Below are 17536 nucleotides of genomic sequence, written 5' to 3'. Positions count from 1 at the left end.
AGGGAGAGGTTGAGAGCCCTTCGGGAAGTGAGCTGTGTGTGTGTAAGGGGGTGGGGCCCTCGCCATGGCCTCGGCCTGGACTAGTGACCAGGAGGCCAGGTCAGGAACGTGCCTCGTTCACTCCAGACTGTGCGTTTATAAGGTGGGGACTGAATTTTTAATCCCATTGTACAGATGAGGAACCTGAGGCGGGGAGGAGACAGGGCCAGGCAGTGACAGAAACAGTTCTCACGTCAGGGCGGCCTCACTCCACTGCCTGTGCTCTTAGTGCCTCTCCAGCCCCATAGGCCAGCTCGTGCCCCAAGTCTTTGTGTGGCCTTGGCCTAAGATGGGGCAATAATGGTTCAGTGGGGATGGGGGAGGGTTAATAAGAGGACAAGGAAAGGACTGTCAGGCCAGAGGGCTGTGTAGGAGGGGCAGGGCTGCCCCAGGAGAGGGGAGGTGATGAGGGAAGGAGGCTGTGCCCTTGCAGAATACACACCTGTCCCATGGTTCCGCCCAGTGTCACCCTCTCTTGTCTACTCCCGGGCTCCTGGGCTGGGGCTGCAGTGTCTGCGCCTCCTCTTGCACCAGTGTTTTCCAGACATGGCTCTGGCCAAGGACCGAGCTGTGTGGGCTGGTCCTGGATCTGGGGCAGAAGCAGGGGCCACGGGCTGCTCGTGGAGCTCCTCAGAGCAACAGTGCCCTGGAAACAGGCCAGGTAGAGTGGGCTTGGAGTGGGGGGGGGAGGTGGTCACAGTCACCCCAGGCCTCTAGGCACAGATGACAGACTCACTCTGGTGTCCCTCTGAGCCTCTGAGTAACACTGGTGGCATTTCCTAGGGAAGCAGGAAATGTGGACCAACCTGCATCAAACTTGTTGACATAAGAGGACCCTGTTACTAACTGTTTGGGGAGATACCCCCATCCTGCTGACAAGGGAGCAGACCTGTGGCCTTTCTACCCAGAAACAATAATGGTCTCTACTCCCCACCCCTCCCCTGCTCAAGGCCTTCATTACGTACTTCCCTTCCATTCTGAAGCATCTATTGATCACCAGCTGCATAGCCGACTCTAAGCTGGGTATCAGGAATAGAGAGACGGATCCCACGCAGTGTCTTCACGGAGCTCAGAGTTCTGAACAGAAGGTGGGATGGACAGATAGGCAAGCAAATAACTGTGATACAGTTGGATGACTAAGGTGTTGTTGGAAGTTTCGGGAAAGAAAAAGGTAACTCTCCCTGGGGAGGTATCATGAAGGGCTATCCTAGAAAGGAGCTATGTGAGTTGGGTCATGAAGGATGAATAGAAGTTTTCTGAGCAGAGGAAAGGAAGAAGGACTTTCTATGCAGAGAAGTATTCAGCCCTCAAAAGACATTGGAATCACCTGAGGAGATTTTAAAATACTGACATGAAGTATTAATACCAAAGTTCCGTCTCTAGAAATTCTGCTCTATTGGTCTGGAGTGTGATCTGGGCATCTGGGATTTTTAAAAGCTCCCCAAGTGATTCCAATGTGCAGGCAAGGTTGAGAGCTACTGGTTGAAGTGGGCTGAGATCTCTGACAAGTGATTTAGAATCACTGATATGGGATACAGGCTGTGCCAAAAATGTACAGGGATGTGTGTGTGTGTGTGTGTGTGTGCGCGCGTGCATGCGTATACAAATAGACAAGCTAATTGTGATACCGTCAGACGACGGCATGAACGTATGCACACAGGTGTGTGTGTATATGAGTGATTGAAAGTCCACGCTTCTCTTTCCTTTTTCAGCTCCTCTCCCAATACAGCAGCTTGTGCTCTTGTGCACACATATGTACACACACACACTCCTTCTCGTGTGCATATGCACACCCAGATACCCACTGTGTACCTTCCCAGGGAAGGGAAATCCATTTCACACGGATTCAGATTTCATCGGCAGCCTTCTCAACAGTTTGTGTAAACAGCCATGCAAGAAGGCCCTCAGCAGAATAAAAGTTACGAAGAGCCACCCTCGTGGGGCCTTGACAGCGCCCGTCCTGGGCAGCCGAGGGTGTGGTCACAGGGCCCCTGCAGATTTGTTTGCACACACACCCTCTGTGCTCCGTTGTTTGCTCTGGGTCCTGGCTCCACATGCCGGGGATGGCTCATCAGACACCAGCCACAGAGGGAGGGTGTCCATGTTGGAGGCCACGTGTGTACACACGTGTCTGCACCTCTGGTGCATGCCTGGTTCCTGCAGCATGCTTGCTTCCTGCTCTCCAAAGGACAAAACCACAAACAATGCCTCTGCGAGTCGGAGATCTCCCCAGCTCAAGGCTGGGCCTTCCAAGGCTCTTCAAAAACTCCGTGCACACGGGCTGCCCGCTGCTTCCCGGTTCCGGCCTCGGACAATGCCAGAAGAGAGGTGTGAATTCTGGGGAGGGCCTTCCACATGTCCCTGGGCCCCTTTTTGGTCTCACAGCGTGGCCAGGGCCCCAGTGGATTCTGTCACCCCACACTGTCCTTCCTCCCGGCCCCATGGCCCACTGTGCTGTCCTGGACCTCCTCCTTCCCCCGCCCCCCTCCACCTCACCTTGTCCTGTGCTGTCCTATTCCTTTTCCTGATCCCTCCCACCCATCTCCCCTTCCTTCCGAGCCAGTGAGAGAGGCAGGAGCCGGCAGGTCTCAGGGGCTGGGAACTGGGTAGCAGAGCCGTGAGCAGGGACCGTGTGGGGAGCTGAGGTGCAGACAGGGCTCCTGTGTGCCCGAGATACAGGGCAGAGACCTGGGTACCGCTAAATAGGCTGAGCTGTACAGTAAGGCAGCCAGGGCAGGCCTGCTAGGGGCCTGGAGCAGGGGTTGCACTTGCCTCCCACCTTCCACGCTGCTTCCTGGGCTAAAAGGGACTGTTGCCAGCAGGCCGGCTGACAGATAGCCTGGCCTTCTCAAAGCAAGACTCAGACATCTCCATCGTGTTTCCTTCAGCGGATTTGTGTTGCCATTCTCCCTCTGTCTCTCTGCCACCTGCACAGCTGCTTTCTGTTTCCAGGCTCCAGGACGACAGGAAGGCATGGAGGAGACCCTGCATAGGCAAGGGGTGGAGAGGAGGGGGCGGCTGGCTTGGCCCTTTGCCCCAAGGTCCTCACCTTCTCACGGGTCCCCTCTGGTCCCCTGGACCCCAGACAAGCTACGTCTGCCTCCCTAAAGCCAGGCACTCCAAGGAACTTGGATTTATAAATAACGACTTTGTTTTACGGCTATGCGGGCATGTGTCTAATCTCCACATGGCACTATGAATTCCTAGAGGGCAAAGATTAGGTCAAATACATCTCCAAATCCTTGAAAAGGCCTTGCAAAATGTATATATTGGTTTCTTTGTTGAATGAATGGATAAAAATGAAAAATATGGTAAGTCACGCATGTATTTTCTTCCTTCCGCAAATAACTACCAAGCAGCTAATTTATTCAAGACCCTGAGAGACTCGGACACAGGCCTTTGCCAAGGCTTCCAAGAGGCTCAAAGGGAGAAAGTCCAGAGCAGAGTGGAGCCCAGGCCTGGGGCTTTTTGCTCTTTCTGTGGCTGAGCCTTTGAGAACTGTGCTCCTGCAAAGAGGAGAGCTTCATGGCACCTGCACCTGGCATGCAGTAGGTGCTGAATAAACATTTATTGAAGGTGTGGGGATGAATGAATGAATGAACGCTGCCCCACCCTCGTGCCCCTCCTCAGACATCTCTAATCGATGGTGGCTCTTTTTCTGCCTGGTCCCTGAAGCTGCCCGAGTTCAGGACAGTGCTTCAGGCAGTCACTATTAATCCATTGAAGAGATGTGCTCTCTTGGCCGTCTTGGTCTCAGGGCCATCCTGTGGTAAGTGGTAGGTGGGGACACCCTCAGACCAGCCTCCTGGGGCACCATCAGGATGATAAGACTGAGGATATGTGAGGAGGTCGCCTTCCTTATGCCCATAGGGCTGTGCGGCCACCTCCTGGCTTGCCTCCCACTTTCTGATCTATTCCCTGCCGCCCCTTCCTCCTGCTGATGGAGGTGGTTCCTGAAGTTCCTGCCCTGGGCCCATCGCCTCCAGGCAAAGTCCAGTCTCCTTATCTACCTATAGGACTTGTCACGGATGGTCACATCCCCTCCCCCAGTGACTCCAATGCCTCCCCAGACTCAGTGACCCCCAGTTTGGGCATCTAAGGATGCTGGCTGAATCCTATCCCCAGGTGTTAACAGCCCTTCTTTCTTAATCATGTCTCAATTCCCTTTCCTCTGGCTGCCCACAAAACAAGATTCTTTCTGGACCCTCGTGTTCACTGCAATGGAAACAGTTCCTGTTTAATCTAACTTTCCTCTATTGCATCCACCCAGGCCCCTGGTTCCCTAGGGGAAATCTAGGTTTCTCAATCCCAGAACCTGGACAGGCAGAGAGGCCCTGCTTAACCCAACAGCAGTGGCCTGGGTACATGTCCTCCTATCCTAAGGACTTGTCTTTCCTGTTCATATATATTAATCAGAACATCACTTCGCTGCCCCATCTTCATTGAGAAGCCAGCATTGCCCCAGATCTCTGAGGATTCTTGAGGGGCTTACATCCCATGGTTGTCTCTGCTTTGATCTAATTCTCTCTCTCTCAATCGCCGCCTATGGCTGATGCCTTCTCTTTACTCCGCTTTAGTTCAAGGGAACATAGCCACTTTCCCTTGATTTCCCCAAAACATCACTCACACAAGGCAGTTGTGTATAGAGGAATTATTTTTCTCCTTCCTGATGATTTTTAAAAATGTTTACACTCACAGAAAACCAAATAAGACCTTGCCTTTTTCTTCCCAATTTATTTAGCTGATTTCATGTATTTTTGACAGGTTCATCATGTTTCCGGCAGTTATAAATATTTTCCCCTCTGGCTTCACTCTCTGACACTACATTTCTGGGCTGTGACTCACCGAAGTTGTCCCACAGCTGGGGCTTGAATCCAGTCTTTTTTCTTCAATTTAACATCTCCCTACCCAACCCCAGGTCACCACCAAATCCCAGCCTGAAAACAGGAGACTATAAAATACGATGCCCAGTGGAAAGGTCACAAGCAAATATGACAGCTGGCCGGGCAGCTCACCCACACTCAGCTGAGCAGGCATCCAGGGTCTTGCCTCTGGGAGGAGAGATGCATGACCTGGAGAGATGCACATTCCTTTCCCCAGGCTCTCCTATAACCAAGGGCAGCTGACTGGTAATACCATGGGGAGGAGGGGACAGGACAGAGCCTGCCCCCTCCCCCAAGAGGCAAGCAGGGCCCTGAACTTAGCCCCGTGCCAAGCCCATACCCCAAACCACATTCAAAGCCATCTGGCCCACAGACAACATGCGTTCCTCCTCCGGGACTTCATTTCCATCCCCACAACCAGAAGTTTCTAGAGAATTTTCCTCTTGCAGGCACACATATGCATGCAACTCACACACTTTTTTTTTTTTTTTTTTTTTTTTTAATAAAGAACTCAAAACCCTTCCAAGTCCCAGGAAATAAATTTCTATTTTTGGAGAAGAAAATAGAACCAAAAAATCAAGCTTCGGGTATGCTTTGGGATAGCTATGCTATGCTTTATTTTCTGAATAAAAATCAGGACAAAGGGTTTGACAAAGATTTTAGTGCCTCCTTCAGGTATGAGAGGCAGCCTAGGAAGTCAAATGTTGTAACTTCAGGGGCAGGTCTAAGATTAAATAGGGGGACTTCCCTGGTGGGGCAGGGGTTAAGAATCCATCTACCAGTGCAGGGGACATGGGTTCCATCCCTGGTCCGGGAAGATCCCACATGCCGCGGAGCAACTAAGCCCGTGCGCAACAACTACTGAGCCCACGTGCTGCAACTACTGAAGCCGTGCGCCTAGAGCCCGTGTTCCGCAGCAAGAGAAGGCACCACAGTGAGAGAAGCCTGCGCACTACAACAAAGAGTAGCCCCCCGCTCGCCTCAACTAGAGAAAGCCTGGGCAAAGCAACGAAGACCCAACGCAGCCAAAAATAAATTAAAAAAAAAAAAAAAGATGTATAGGCTCTCTAAGAACAAAGTGTTCAGTGATCCTCTCCACTGGGAACCATAGCTAATATATCCCCTTCATAAAGGCTCTGAAAAGTCCTGCACAAGGAAAACCCATTTAAAGTTTTTTAAATTTATTTTTTATTGAGTGAAAGATTCTTTAAATTCTACAGTGCTTTACAATTTTCAAAAGTTTTACACACATGATTTCATATAATCCCACATAACAACCCTTTTTAAAAAATATATTTAATTAAAAATTTTTTAAATTAAAAAAATTTTTTATTAAAAAAAATTTAATCCCCTACCCCTGTACTGCCCCTCCATTTAAATTTGAGGACACAGTGTCTCCCAAAGTTGTTTGACTACTTACTCTTTAAAAAAATGTTTTTATCGTGGTAAAATGTATAACATAATATTTATCATTTAAATCATTTTAAGTACACAGTTCTGTGGCATTAAATATAGTCACAATGTTGTGTAAACATCACCACTATCTATACCCCAAACTGTTTCATCATCCCCAACAAAAACTCTGTACCCATTCAACAATAACTCCCCCTTTCCCGCCTCTCCCACTACACCCCTGGTAAACTCAATTCTACTTTCCGTCTCTATGAATTTGCCTATTCTTAGTACCTCATATAAGTGGAATCATACAATATTTGTCCTTCTGTGTCTGGCTTATTTCACTAAGCATAAGATTTTCGAGGTCTATCCATGCTGAAGCGTATATCAGAACTGCATTCTTTTTTTATGGCTGAATAATGTTCCGTTGCATGTGTGTGTTACATTTGGTTTACCCATTCATCTGTTGATGCAGGGCACTTATTCTTTATTTCATGCCCCAATCTCTCACTGGACACCATGTGGGGAGGTCCATGGAACACAGTTTGGGGACTGCTGGTTAATGGGGATTTTGGATGGGCCAGGATTTCCTTACCCACATGGCTGCCACAGGCACTGCCAGAGGCGCTCTGATCGGCTCAGTCTCGAAACTGAAGGCAGAGGCTGAAGCTGTCTGCGAAGGACCCAGGAGCGGTGATCAGTGATCAGCGCTGGGGGAAAGCCAGGAAGAGCCCTGCCCTCCAACCCTCACAGGATGGTGGCTGTGCTGAGGAGACCTGCTGGGATGACTGACAGCTCCGTGCTGGTGACATCTGTCAGGGCGGCCTCCCTTGGCTTTGATGACAGGACTGGACCAGAGCCAAGCCTGAGGGAGGCCCCAGCCCCCTTTTGGCAGCCTCACAGGTGCACCCTGTCCTGCTCCTCAGGGAGCTGGACAGACTATTCCGAACCACTGCCCTCCCCACGGGCACTGGGAGCCAGCACTTCCCACGGGCAGACCTGCTGGGGCAAAATGCGTGCCCTCTGTGCTCACCCCCCTCCAGAGGGCCTTCTGCTGTGCATTCTTCTCCCAAGCTCAGGGATCTGGGAAATGCAAGGGAGGAAACACCCAGAACCAAGCCCCTTGTGACTGGGGGGAGAACGCGCCGTCCTCTGGGAACCTGGGGGCCTGGGGTCAGCTTGGCCAGACCTTCAACTCCCCGTGTGACCCGTCTTGAGTAGACAAGTAGACAGTGGCTCTGTGACCTCCAAGGTCCCTTGCAGCTGATTTCCATCCTGGGTTCCACACTGCCTTGTCCTGCCTGCATTTCTGAGTTCAAGGCTCAGATTACAGCTCCCCACACGGGCTCTCCCACCACCCGGACGCTGAGGTTCTTCCTCCGTCTCGCTAGAACAGCTGTATTTCTCCTGAGGGATTACCTTTTGAACCAGAGAATTATTTGAAGGAGCAGATACCTTCCAGAGTTGTTAAACAAAAACCAACAGAGCATCTTTAGAGAAATTACAAATAAACAAGTGGTCATCCTTCTAATCTGGGTACAGCTCACCTCCCCAGACCCCCAGACTGCTGACCTCCTGCCTCAACGAAAGGTCCTTTAACCTTTGTCCAAACTCCACATGCCTCGGGCCTCTCAGGACACCCACTTTCCCCCTTCTGGCACTGTTGCTTGCCTCTCCATCTATGTTTCTGGCTTGGTTGTGGGCTCCTGGAGGACAGAGAGTAGGTCTATCTGTCTACACATTGCAGGACAGTCCTAGGCCCTGTGGCCTCGATGTACAGCACTGCTGGCCTGGGCTGGGAGGGCTCCTAGGGTTTCCTTGCCCTGGTGAGGGGCCGCAGGGTGAGCCCAGAGGGTCCTGCCCATCCCTCTTCAGCCCAGGTTGTCCCGCAGAGCCCAGCAGAGATCCAGGCAAGGGAGAAAGTATTAAACAGGATGAGTGTCCTCAGCACGAAATAAATAAGGAGCGGACGCCAGACGGAACACACAGGGAGTGGAACCCCGGGAGTACGTGAGCTTCTCCAGCCCGAAGGTATTCAGAGGATTGAAGTGAAATTGACTTGCCCACAGGCCGAGGTGCAGGGTGTTCGTCCCTCCCAGGGCCTGTCTGCCCTTCCCTCTAGGTCCTGAGACCACTGAGACCCACCTTCTCACAGACCTGTAGCCCCCTCTCCCACCTGGGCCAGGCTGTTCCCAGGGTCTTCCCCCCATCCCGCTCACAGAGCCCGCTCCTGCTGGGAGCCAGGCCTCTGCTCTGCTCCCTCCTCTGCCCATTGGCTTCTGACATCTCCTGCTTTCCCCTCCCCAGCCTCCTTTCCTCAGTACATGGATTCAGGTGGCAGCCACATTTCCCAGGCACCCCCTGGCCTGCACTTTGTCACAGGTGCCAGGGGCCCTGAGGCTGGTTCTCAGCCCCTCTGCTCACTGGCTGTGTGACCCAGGGCAAATGCCTCCCCTCTCTGAACCTCAGTTTCTCCATTTGTAAAATATGTGGTTTGAGGACATGACGACTAAAGCCTCTTCCAGCTATATAGCTCTCTCTCTCCAGAAAATATCACTCAGCGCCAGGCTGAGTTAAAAATCTGTTTCATCTCTATTTTAAATTCACCATTTTCAGCCTGCCCTGCCCCACCAGGCATCACCCACAGCAGGAAGGGAGAGGCATTTCATTCCATCTGCTTTTCTCACTCAGGACTGGCCTCCGCTGGCCTGGCCTCTCCCCAGGCACCCGGGCTCCTCCCAGGGCTGTGGCCTTCCTCTGGCCGGGCTCTCGGTCAGGGACTCATTTCCTCCTCCAGGCATGAGCACTTTTCCGAGGAGCCAGTGCCTGTCCTGGCGGCCTGGATGCTTCCTTAGAGGCAGGACCTGGATCAGGCCCCGCCCGGCAGCTTGGCAAGCACCGACTTGCTGCTGATGGGACTTAATTAACGCGGGGATCCGCTTTCCTCCCGGCCCTGGGTGAGAGGCGCCCTTCTCGGAGCTCAAGGACACAGGGCACTCCATTGTTCTCTGGAGCCAGCCAGCTGCCCCTGCAGCCCCTCATCAGGCTGCTCAGCTGCTGCCTCTTGATCCCCTCTGCTCTCACTGTTCTTTCCACTTCCCTTCCTGAGGGGCTTGTACAAGTGCCCACGCTCAGTGACTGAAGTCCTCCGTCAGGGCTGGACCAGCCCGTCTCCTTCAGGATGCTGGTCCTTAGGTCCTCATCAGACTTGACCTGTCAGCCAGCACATTTGACGCAGCCCATCCGCCCTCCCTGAAATGGAGCCCAGTCTCCCTGGGTTGCTCTCTACCTCTCTGGTTGCTGTCCTCGGCCTCCTTTGCTTGTTGGGATGCCCTGCGGCCTGGTCCTCAGTCCCCACAATCTCCCCCTCCTCCCTCCCTCAGGGCCGCATGCCCTTTGTAGGCTGTTGACTTCCAAATTCCTACCTGCATCCCAGAGACGGCTAGATCCCTCTCAGGGTAAAACCGAGTCCTTGCAGTGGCCTCCAAGGCCTGTACCACCCGTACATACCTCTATCTGGTTCTTGGACACACCAGACCCATTCTGCCTCTTGGCCTTTGCGTCGGCCGTTCCCCCACCTGGAATGCTCCACTCCTGCATATCCCCATGACTTGTTCCCTCCCCTTCTTCAGTGCTTTGATCAGATGCCACCTTCTCAGTGAGGCCTTTCGTGATCACTGTTTCAGAGTGCAACCCTCTTCCCCCCACCCCACATACTCCACTTCCCCTAGCATTCTCTCCGTCTTTCTTTCTGTTGTATTTTTCTCCATGCTATGTCTTTTAAATGTATCTGGTTTTTAAATTGATTCCTCCCTCTGCAAGATAAACTCGATGGGATCGCGGATGTGTGTTTGTTTTATTCATTGTATTCCTAGTGCCTGGTACATGGTAGTTAATCAACAAATGTTTGTTGAACAAATAGGTGGGTGTTTCAGTAGATGTCCTAGTACATGGATCTTCATGTTCTGGGTTTTCACTTCTGTAGAGGAGATCCTGGAAGTGAGGTTGTTCTAAAAAATGTACATATAGATTTGTTTTTAATTTTCATAATCAACTCTAGATTACTTGCCCAAGAGGCTGTAGCAATTCATGCCCACTGCCCTGCTTGTGCTGGATGTTTTCACCCTTGAATGTGCGATGTCAGCGTGCTGGAGGCGGGGGAAGGCATCTCATTGTTTTAATTTTCATTTTCCTGACTGATTAGAGAAGAACATGCTTCTTATTTACTGACCTCATGAATTTTTATTTCTATGAATTGTCTCTTTTATAGTCTTTGCTCCCCTTTTTTGTTGTTGTTGCCGGGGGAGAGGTTTACCTTTTCTAATGAGTTTGTAGAGGGAATCCTCATTTCTTAAAAGAAAATCCCATACAATTCTGATACTTATGGAGGTTCTGGAGTGATTGGTCTAGAATGAACATCTTCCTGGTTTGCCACTTCCTGACATGCTCTGGGGTCCCCTGTGCATTTTGGAATTAAAGATGTTTTAAAGTTTTTTTCTTGTTGGTTCTTTGTCTCTTCTACAATGTACTTGTGTTAGTTTTTTAAAAAAAGATATTTAAAAAAATCATAGGAAAATCCTTGTGTTGTATTGCCAAGTGGAAAAAACATTTATAATTAGGATGTACTTTTTGATGACAGCTACATAAAAAGGCTCTCTGTATATAGAAACTCTAGCAGTGAATCAGCCAAAGTGAAAAGGGGGGGATTATGGATAATTTTTCCCTACTATGGGAGACAGGCAAGTGGGGGAAGAGGGGGTGGTGCTGAATCCCCAGCGGAGAAGGATAAGCTGTTGGAATCACGTCACTTGGCCTACTCTCTCCTCTGGACCTTGGCAGACATCACCAATCAATCACTTCAGTGGTTCCTCCTAAGCCCAGACTTAGCCTTAGAACCTTTCTCAACCCAGGAGTACAGGGAACTACTAGTCATAGATCAGAGCTGGCAGGCAACATTAAACCCATTCACCCATCCTTGCCCAGGCGGGAGGCAGTGCAGTCAGCAGCAGCCCCGCAGAGGCCTCTCTTGCTGGGGCGGTAGCACGCTCCCCGGCAGCCTCCTGGTTGCATAGGGGCTGCCAGTTGGCTGCGTCTCCCCAGAAGTGCACTGGCTGAGGTTCCAGGGGTCTTTTCAACCTGCCTTGGCTCCCATCACTCATACCAAGCATCAGTTTCTGAAATCTCTTTTCCTCTTGCTCCCTAGGACTCACTGGAACCGGGAACACTGTCTTCAGCCTGGGTGCTTAGACTGTGCCTTGGCCCAGACCCTGGCACATCCCCTCAGGCACTACACCTTGGCGGCTCCCACCTTTGATCTGACTCTCTGTTCTGACTTCCGTTCTCACGGCCTGCCCCCCACCACTGATCTCATGGTCTCAGCTGCGATTTCGTGCCCTGGTACTATGTCCCACTGGCACATCCTCATGGTCTAACCAGACCCCTGGCCCTTCTCCTCCTGCTGCCCTGTGCTTGGCTTGTCTCTGAACTGACAGATTCTCCAGCAAGACTCACGGCAGGACACCCAGGAACTTCTCACTGACATTCTTTTTAGACCAGCTTGGGGGAGGTGGGTTGATTAGAAAGGATAGGAAGAAATATTGTTTATGTCTTTTTCTATTTTGGGGAAAAATAGTAAATGATATAGAAAAATGACAGAAATGTATGAAAAAACTGCCAGTAATTCAGCCACGTGGAGATAACCACAATTGTTGTGCTGGCAAACATCCAATCACCTCTCAGCCTCCGCGCCCATTGAGATCTGCGTATATCAATTGTCTTAAATGGCATCATGCTGTTACTCAACCTGCGTTTTTCACTCGTCCATATGTCATGAGCATTTTCAAGGATGCCAGTGATGAGAAACATGGTTTCCCTTGCCTAGAATGTAAATTATATTCCACAGGGTCCTTTTTTCACCTGGCATATCTGCATTGTTGCTTCTTCGGAGGCAGAAACTTTACTCATGCTCCATTTCCCTCCCATAGTAACAGACCACCCACCGGGTGTCCAGCCACTACCACAAAGACAATACATCCCAGTTCCCCTTGGACTGTGTTTGGTCATGTGACTGAGTTCTAGCCAATGGGGGGGCGAGCAGAAGAGGAATATGTATAATTTTTTGGATGTGTCCTGTGGTGGTTTTATACATGTTCATAAATTCTTTGACACTCCTTTCATTAAGGTGAAGCCTAATTCCCCTCTGCTTAGGTTTACGCTGTGCTTAGTGACTTGCCTTTTTTTTTTTCCTGAATTTTTTTAATTGAATGAAAGATTCTTTAAATTCTATAGTGCTTTACAATTTTCAAAAGTTTCACACACTCGATTTCATGTAATCCCATAATAACCCTATTTTCTCCCACCCCATATTGCCCCTCCCCCATCCCTCTCCTCACTGGTAACCACTAGTTTATTCTCTATATCTGTGAGTCTGCTTCTTTTTTGTTACACTCACTAGTTTGTTGTATTTTTTAGATTCCACATATAAGTGATGTCATACAATATTTATGTCTTCCTGTATCTGACTTATGCCACATTAGCATCACGCCCTCCAAGTCCATCCATGTTGCTGCATGCAAATGGCAATATTTTGTTCTTTTTTATGGCTGAGTAATATTCCATTGTATATATACACCACATCTTCTTTACCCACTCATCTGTTGATGGACACTTGGGTTGCTTCCAAAGACAATTGGTTGCTTCCAATTGCTTCCTTGGCAATCGTAAATAATGCTGCTATGAACATCAGGGTGCAGGTATCTTTTTGGATTAGTGACTTGATTCTAATGGACAGAATATGGCAGAAGTCATAGGTTAGGGCAAGGAAGCAGTTGGCTTCCTCCTTGCTTTCTCTTGTAATAAGCACGATGGGGAAGCCCATTGCCATGTCATAAGGACAATCAAGAAGCCCCTATGGAGTGGCCCACATGGCAAGGACCTGAGGCTTCTTGCCAACAGCCACATGACGGAGACATTTTGGAAGCACATCCTCAAGCCTCAGTCTAGCTGGCATTCAGATGGTCACAGTCCTGCTGACATCTCGACTGCAACCTCTGAACTCCTGACTTGCTGAAACTGAGATAATAAATGTATATTGCTCGAAGTAACTAAGTTCTGGGGTAATGTGTTATGCAGCCACAGATAACACATGCTCTTAAGAGGATGGTTGGGCCTTTGCTTCCCCTTCGAGCTCTCTCTGTATGGAAGGTGGGTGTGGCTGTGCGATCCTGGATCTTTCAGATGAGGGCAACATGCTAAGGATGGAGGAGCAACAAGACAGGGTGTGGGCTCTTGATAGCTCCATAGAGCAAAATCAACATAATAACTCGCTCCTCTATCTGACAGGGAAGTAAACATCTGTATTAATAAGGTCAGAGTGGGGCTTCCCTGGTGGCGCAGTGGTTGAGAGTCCGCCTGCCAATGCAGGGGTATACGGGTTCGTGCCCCGGTCCGGGAGGATCCCACATGCCGCAGAGCGGCTGGGCCTGTGAGCCATGGCCGCTGAGCCTGTGTGTCCAGAGCCTGTGCTCCGCAACGGGAGAGGCCACAACAGTGAGAGGCCCGTGTACCGCAAAAAAAATAAAAAATAAGGTCAGAGCTTCCCCACCCATGTTGGGCTTCCCTGGTGTGTGGGTTACAGGTGTGTGAAGCTACTGATTGCCTAGAGCCATCCCTGGGCCAGTGGAGCTATATAATTGTTGTCATTTTCCCTGCGTGCCAGAATGGGAATACAATTTGGGAAGCTTTGGATCTCGGTCACAACAACCAAATTTTATCCTAACGAAGACTCTCTGCAAAGTGAGCTTTTGCTTAGTAGTTTGACACGTGCTTCTCTCCTTGATAAGGCCCCTGGGTGGTCATGCCCTGAAGGGGTCAGTCAGATCTTGGCGCACGAGGCTGGTGGGTGCTATAGGTGGTTCGGCTTTCCCCAGGGGCAAGAAGCCCCAGCGTGATGGCCACGCCCCCTGCCTGCGCAGAGAGCTAGCTCAGCGAACCGGAACGACCTCCCCTCCCCAGCCTCAGAGAACCGCTTGGGCTGTCTTGGACTCCTTGTCTCTTGCTCCTGAGCTGCCTCCACGCCCCAACCTACCTTCTCTTCGGGCTCTGCCCGCCTCAGGAACAGAGGTGGCAGCAGAGCTGAGGTGGATGCCTTCCATCTTCTCATAGGCTGTTTAATAATGTCGTTTCTCCCTGATGACGGTCATGGGTCACACATGACCCATGAACCAAGCCTCACGTGGACAGAATTCTATTAAGAGGGTTGGGCCTGAGGCTTTCCTGATTTCCCCACTCAGAACAGCAGAGTCTGAATTTTGATAGCTTGGTAAGGTTCCCCTGATCCAGGGCGTCCGCTGAAGGGTCCTTCCTTTTGTTTAAACTCAGGACGATATGAATTCAACAAAAGGATTCGTCTTAGCATGAATGAACTCACATTTTTTGTGACATGAGAATGCATTTTACGACACAGCTTATACAAACATAGACTCAAATCTATGTGACTATGAATACTCCACGGTGCCTTCTGGTGTCACTGCCCAGAGGTTTCTCACTAATCACCAGAAGGAGCGCTGAGGAGTGTGGTGGGGAGATGACACCGGCTTGGACAGGGTGGGCTCCTCTCCTGGGAAGCCCCGCTGCCCCCTTCCACCTTCCACACCCTCTACACCCTCCACTTCGTGCCAGCCCGACACTGCTGGTCTTGGGACTGGGTGTTTTCTTGTTCCTGGGCCCTTATTTTCCAATTAGTCTTATTACCTGCTAAGATGCTTGCACAAAGTTCACTCTGAGCATTAAGGGATATTTTCCCCTCTTTTTGGAGGGAGATTATTTATTTGTGGATTAACAAAAATTTACCATTTTAACGATCTCTAAGCATACAATTCAGTGGCATTGAATACATTCACAGTGTACCAGCACCACCATCCGTCTCCAGAATTTTTTTTATCACCCCAATGGAAACTCAGAACCCATTACCAATAACTCCCAATTTCCCCCTTCCCCAGCCCCTGGTAACCCTATTCTTTTTCTCACTGTTGTGGCCTCTCCCGTTGCGGAGCACAGGCTCCGGACGCGCAGGCTCAGCGGCCATGGCTCACGGGCCCAGCCGCTCCGTGGCATGAGGGATCTTCCCGGACCGGGGCACGAACCCGTGTCCCCTGCATCGGCAGGCGGACTCTCAACCACTGCGCCACCAGGGAAGCCCCTGAGGATGGTTTTTAATCAACAGATTTTCATCAAGGATCGATGTTTCCAATACATTCCGGCAAATTCCCGCAGACATTTATTAAACCTGGAATCAGCTTTTCTCTTTCCTACATCCTTTTTCTCTTTATCCTTGACATGGTATCTGACATCTGACAGTGTCTGGGCAAGGTGTTTCATTCTGTTCTCTTGGATGAGAAGAGGGCTCCGAGGTTGGAGTCTGTTCTGGGAAAAGATGCCCTGGGGAGTGGCGTCTCTCTTTGGTGACAGATCAGGAGCATTCACTGGTACACTCCACTCCCACGTTCCGTATGCCTGGCTGACATCATGCTTTGGTTTTTCAATGTGGCTTCACATTGCTTATTCGATTTCACCTAAAATCCATGATGTAGGCTGGGTGTCAGTAGCCCTTTTTCACTCTGAGGAAACTCGGGCCTAGGGAGGTGATGGCTCTTGCCTGCCCAGGAGGTCAGTGGCATCACTGAGACTGGATGAAGGCGCCCAAGTCGACGAATTCTTCTCTTACTTCGTCAGGCGTCTCGAAGGCAGCAAATGCTTCAGGCTCCCTTCTTCCGTCGTCCTTCCTCCTGCTGCCTTGAGGGGGTTGGATGGAATGATAGGGTTTGGAGAGCATGGACAAATGGGGAAGAATGAACAGCTCTTTCCATCCCTCAGCTTGTGCCAAAGCCAACCTTCTTTTGAGCTACAATTAGGGCTGAGTCTGGCGCCCTCAAGAGGCAAGGGTGGGAAGGTGACAAAATGCCTTGTATCACCTGGGGGCTTAGGGCTAAAGCTATGGGGCTGGGAGCCTTCTCCTTACTTGTGTAGCCTTCCTACAGGAAGTGCCAGTAACTGCAGCATTTTCTGAGAATAAATATTTCCTGCACATGGTTCAAATATGTGATACCAAGAGAATGCAGGAAAGAATCTCTTCTCACTGCTGTCACCAGCACCCAGTTCCTCTATTAGAGGCATCAATATTTACTACTTTTTTTTTAAACATCTTTATTGGAGTATAATTGCTTTACAATGGTGTGTCAGTTTCTGCTTTATAACAAAGTGAATCAGTTATACATATACATATGTTCCCATATCTCTCCCCTCTTGCATCTCCCTCCCTCCCACCCTCCCTATCCCACCCCTCCAGGCGGTCACAGAGCACTGAGCTGATCTCCCTGTGCTATGTGGCTGCTTCCCACTAGCTATCTATTTTACATTTGGTAGTGTATATATGTCAATGCCGCTCTCTCACTTTGTCCCAGCTTACCCTTCCCCCTTCCCATATCCTCAAGTCCATTCTCTACTTTTGTATATCTTTTCTGAGAAAAGTTATATATACCTGCAAGTACATATATACATATATACACATACATATATATGTGTGAATGTGTGTGCATGTATATATATACATATATATTCTTTTTTCACAAATAATATACTTTTTTTTCACAAATAACAGCATATTATACATACTGCTCTGTGTCTCGCCCTTCTCCTCACCCCCGGAGTATATAATATTAATAGTGATGAACGTTTATTAAGTGCTTACCACGTACTGGGTACTGTCCTAAGAACTTGATACTTATTGTCTTAATTCATTTCATCTTCACAATAACCCCATGAGGTAACATTATAATTTTTTCAACCTTACTCATAATGAAAACCACGCAAATTAAAACAACACTGAGATAGTATTTTTCATTCATCATGCTATTAAAGATCAAAAAGCTTGCTAACGCACCATGTGGGAAAGGGTGTGGGGAAATTGACAGTCCATAGACTGCTGGCAGGCAATTAAGTGATAGCATTCAAAATTATAAAGGCACATAATTTTGGCTCAGCAATTCCACTTCTAGGAATTTTCCTTGCAGATACACTTCACCAATGCTGAATGACTTGGGCACAAATTATTCATGTAGCGTTGTTTGTAACAGCAAAAGTTTGGAAACAATTTAAATGCGCATCAGTAGGGACTGACTAAGTACTTATGATATATTGCCATCCATTCATTGAAATATTAG

Source organism: Orcinus orca, chromosome 13 (assembly GCF_937001465.1).
Source record: "Orcinus orca chromosome 13, mOrcOrc1.1, whole genome shotgun sequence".
NCBI lineage: Eukaryota > Metazoa > Chordata > Mammalia > Artiodactyla > Delphinidae > Orcinus > Orcinus orca.
Note: the sequence above shows the minus strand (reverse complement) of the source record.